This window comes from Marmota marmota, unplaced genomic scaffold, assembly GCF_001458135.2.
Source record: "Marmota marmota marmota unplaced genomic scaffold, marMar, whole genome shotgun sequence".
Lineage (NCBI taxonomy): Eukaryota > Metazoa > Chordata > Mammalia > Rodentia > Sciuridae > Marmota > Marmota marmota.
Window position 1 is genome coordinate 25,717,601 of NW_026000249.1, and position 4,760 is coordinate 25,722,360.

The following is a 4,760-nucleotide window of genomic DNA, read 5'->3' on the forward strand; positions in this document are numbered from 1 at the left end:
AGGGCACTCGACCACTGAACCACACCCCCAGCCCTATTTGTATTTTATTTAGAGACAGGGTCTCACTAAGTTGCTTCGCGCCTCACCATTGTTGAAGGTGGCTTTGAACTCACAATCCTCCTGTCCCAACCTCTGGAGCTGCTGGGATTACAGGCATGTGCCACCACACCCGGCAAGAAGCACATTTTTTAATGATAAAATTGTCAATCCATCAAGAAGATGTGACAATTAAGAGAGCAAAAGATGGCAGAAAAACATGTGATGGGAGGTATTGTTGTGACCATTTAACAAGATATACTCTCAGAAATGGTATCTAATTACATTCATGGGTTTTGGGGATGGGGACCTGGGCTCTTGGGGTCATTTTTAGAAAGTGTACCTGCCAAATCAATGTACATTTTGCCATATATTACCTTGAACCCAGACATGTAAGCTATCAGTTTAGTCCTAATCAAAACACATAAGCCCTTACAGCAGAGAATTTTCTCACTAAAGGTAGAAGAGGGCAGAAGGGAAGGCCAGGGAGATTCAAAACAGGAGAAGGCTACAATGCACCATTGGTAGCTTTGAAGGCAGAGGGGACTACATGAGATGAAATATGATGGTGTTCACAAGCCAAGGGAGGCTGTCAGCCATCAGAAGAGGAGTGGGGAACTCAGTTCTCCAACTGCAAGGAAAGGGATTCTGCCACCAACCTAAATGAACTTTAGATGAAGCAGATTCTCGCCCTAGAGCCTCTGGATAAGAGCCCAGTGCAGCCAACACCTTGATTTCAGTCCTGTGAGATTGAGCAGAGAACCTAGCCAGTCCACCTGGAATTCTGACCTTCAGAATTGTGAGGTAATAAATGAGTATTGTTAGAAGCTGCTGTTTCTGGAAATTTGTTACAGAGCCATAGAAAAGCAATATAGCAGATCAACAGAGTACCAGTATAGAATCCCCTGTTAATTTATTTTTTACGTGGTAACTAAGGATTGAACCCAGGGGTACTTTACCACTAAGCTACATACCCAGCCCTTTTTATTTTTATTTAGAGACAGGATCTCACTAATTTGCCTAAGCTGGCAAGTGAAAACATCCTGAGACAGGATCTCCATAAATTGCCCAGGCTGGCCTCGAACTTGTGATCCTCCTGCCTCAGCCTCCAGAGCACTGGAATTACAGGTGTGTGCCACTGCATTTGGCTTCTGTGTTAATTCTTATCTGTCTTCTTACCCTGATCACATGATTAAGGTACACAGCAAATGTATATAAACCAATGCTGTCTGGGGCAAGAGATGGGCCTGGTAAATTCAGGGATTTCCCAACCCAGACAAAATCTGTTTTATTATTGCTTCAAAAGGGGAATGAAGGGAAGGGAGAGGGATGGGAATAGGAAAGACAGTAGAATGAACTGGACATATCTTTCCTATATATGAATACATGACCAGTGAAACTCCACATCATGTACAACCACAAGAATGGGAAGTGATACTCCATGTGTGTATGATATGCCCATTACACACCCTACTATCATGTATATCTAAAAAGAACATATAAAAAAAACCCATTATGTTCCATCATGGCAGCAGTTTGGGCTGTAATCTTGTGCGGGGTGGGGGGATAGAAGAACCAAGGCAGTATTGGGTAATATGTGGGAAGGGCATATATGATCCAAGTGCACAACTTCAACTCTATTTTCACAGTAGCACATAAGGATAAGATGTATTTTCATGGGACCTGTAGAATCTGCAGGATCTAATTAGGAGATCTTTTTGGAAAATGAATAGAGAAATTTATCTAGGGATGTCCTTTCTTAACTGGTTTTCCCTCACTGAGACTATCCCTGCATTAAACACAGGTGGCAAAGACAATGTGTTAGTCGCCCTGCGGCCCCACCAAGTCCTGCTCTCAGGGGATGCATCTCTTCAATAGTAGCGGCCTCACCTTGTGCTTCCGTATGAATCAGTGCAAGATGGGCTTTAATACCCACTTATTTGCATTGAATTTTTCATTCTTTGTATTATCTCATCCTATTGTTCATAAGGTTGTATGCTTTGAGGTTTTGAGTGGGAAACAAAGATACCAAGACAGGAGTTTGATCCTTAATCCTCAAAATAAGAACTTCCCATCTCTATTATTCTCTCTCTCCTCTTCCTCCCTCTGCCTCTCCTGCCTCCTCTCTTGACCACTTGTGGTTTTTTTTTTTAAGTTTATTTATTGGTTCTTTTTAGTTATACATGACAACAGAATCCGTTTTTATATTATTATGAATGAGGATAAAATACAATAGATTGTAAAATGACCTGGCATTCAGGGTAAGGAGCCCCATTCAACCACACCTGGAGGCAAACTCATAGACATATTCAGGAGCACTGTCAAGGCCCATTTCAAATGTAAAAAAACCTTGAGGCTCACTTCTGGGAATATCTCCAGTCAAGTCCTTAGTCCCAGAGGTGGAAAACAGAAGGTGGGGGTGACCCCAGATGGAAGTTAGTAAAAGGGGGATGGAAGTGAACCTGGATGGTGGTCAGGATACCTTTTCAATACCTATTTTACATAGATTTTACTCCATGCTATAAACTCCTAAGCTACACACCATAAGGTTTTTCTGCAATCAGGCCCCCTCCCACATGGCGGGAGTTCTATCTTTTCTTGCTTAAATAAATCCTGCTCCGTGTACTCGTGTACTCTTCCCTTCTGTGATTGCCTGTGGATTTTTTTTTTCCCTTCAACATTTGTGAGACGAAAACCCAGAGGAAATTGGTGAAGCGGGGAATCTAGTCTCATCTCAAAACTCGGGTTTCAATTATACAATCTCTATCTCACTTTCATGCTCAAAGGCTAACACTCACTTGGGCTTTTTCTTTTTTAATCAGCTAAGCTCAGGAATTTTCAAAGATTAATTATGACAAGTTACTGTGAAATAGGAACACAGACCTTTTGGCAATTGCCCTTTCATCCATATGAAGGTTGAACTTTAAACAATTGACTAAGTAATGTACCTTTCATATGAGCCTGCATTTATGCAAACCTTTTATTTTTTTTGGCACCAAGTTTTTGAGGTTGCTCTGAGACATAATTAACCCATTCCATAAGAAGATCAGTTACCTTTTAATTTTTTTTAGTTATACATGGGCACAATATCTTTATTTTATTTATTTATTTTTATGTGGTGCTGAGGATAGAACCCAGGGTCTCACATGTGTGAGGCGGGCGCTCTACCACTGAGCCACAACCCCAGCTCAGATCAGTTTCCTTTCTAACAGGTTATTCCCTTGAGTATAAACTTATTCCTCAAGGTTGACTTCTTTCCATGTTTTAGTATCATCTTTGGTCCAGCTGACTTACTCTGTTTTGCTGGTATTGGTGTCGAATTATCTGGGGGGAAGACCTGTGTAGGACAGGAACAGGGCCTCACTTGAAACGGGACCAGGAGAGTATTGCTAAGAGGACAAAAAGAAGTGGATAGACTTAGATTATTTTATGTGCTGTCCACTGTCATCCTAGGTGTGCTGGCCAAGTACCATCAATTATACACATGAATGCAGTCAATCAGGTCGGAGTGCCCTAAATTCCAGGTGAAAGTTCCTTAAGTCTGAGGCATCTGTGTAAAAGGTAAGATGTGCTACATTTCCAAAACTTTGTGTCTAAAATCTTATTTATGGTGTGTCACAAACTCAATGCCTCTGTAGGCAGGACAGGTATATAATAGAAGATGATGTCAACTATAATAAACTGGGTGTGTGTGCTATCTGAAGGGGACAGTCATTCCCCAACCCCTGTCTAATGTTGCCACTCAGATTTTGTGACCAGCACTGCCTCATCCTCTGACTTTTTGAAAGAGGAAGCAGATGCATGAATTATTTTATATGAATTTTCCCCATTTATAAGTATTATTTCAAACAAACTTAACAACTGCCATGACAAAGAAAGCACTCCTGTAGGCTGGATTTACCTACTAGATCAGTTGATGACCTTTGAAACCAAGGGTTTCATGTTATCTCACTTTCCTTATTAGCACTCTCACTTAGAAGGTGTACATATTGAGTATACAAGCACTTTTTTTTTGGTGAAGGATAAGTGCATAATAAATGATATAATTTATGTAAGAATGACATCTTTTATATAAAAATCAACCTAGGAGTGTGAAGTGGGCCTGGAAAATTTAGAGGAAGTCAGTAATGAATAATGTGACCACTGTGTATCTTTTTATTAAGTTATGTGGTGACTCTGGGGAAAGAGGTCTGATAACCTATAATGGAACACTAATAAGAGACTTTGAAAAACCTGGCTAAACCCCAATAAAAAGGAAGTGACAGAGTCTGGGGAAAGAAGGCATTCCTGAAGGCAGTTGGGTCCATTCTTCAAGGCTGTTTCTGAAAATAAAGCTTTAGGGAAGGACACAGAAGGATTTTGCTAGTCTTGCTGGCAGTTTGTGCGGTTGCTATGAATTGATGGTTAGAATTAGATGAATTTGTTGCCTAAACCAATTGGAGTTTCTGTTTGTTTTAAATTGGGTATACAATATATCATGCTCTGCAGCAACATTTAAATAGAATTTTAAAAGGACTAGGCCCAGTGGTGCACGCCTGTAATCCCAGGAGCTCCGGAGGCTGAGGCAGGAGGATCGTGAGTTCAAAGCCAGCCTCAGCAACTTAGTGAGGCCCTAAGCAACTCATTGAGACCCTCTAAAGAATATCCAAAATAGGGCTGGGGATATGGCTCTGTGGTTGAGTGCAATCCCTGGTACCAAAAAAAAAAAAAAAAAAAAAAAAAAA

The 4,760-nt window shown here is 40.9% G+C and overlaps 1 protein-coding gene across 1 annotated transcript in view; it reads left to right on the plus strand.

Moving 5' to 3' along the window:
• Sytl5 (synaptotagmin like 5) overlaps positions 1 to 4,760 on the plus strand; it is a 224,669-nt gene that overhangs the window by 25,387 nt on the left and 194,522 nt on the right. Inside the window, exon 2 of the mRNA XM_048796389.1 lies at positions 3,490 to 3,597. The gene's annotated coding sequence lies outside the window, so the exon portion shown is untranslated. The remainder of the gene's footprint in view (positions 1 to 3,489; positions 3,598 to 4,760) is intronic.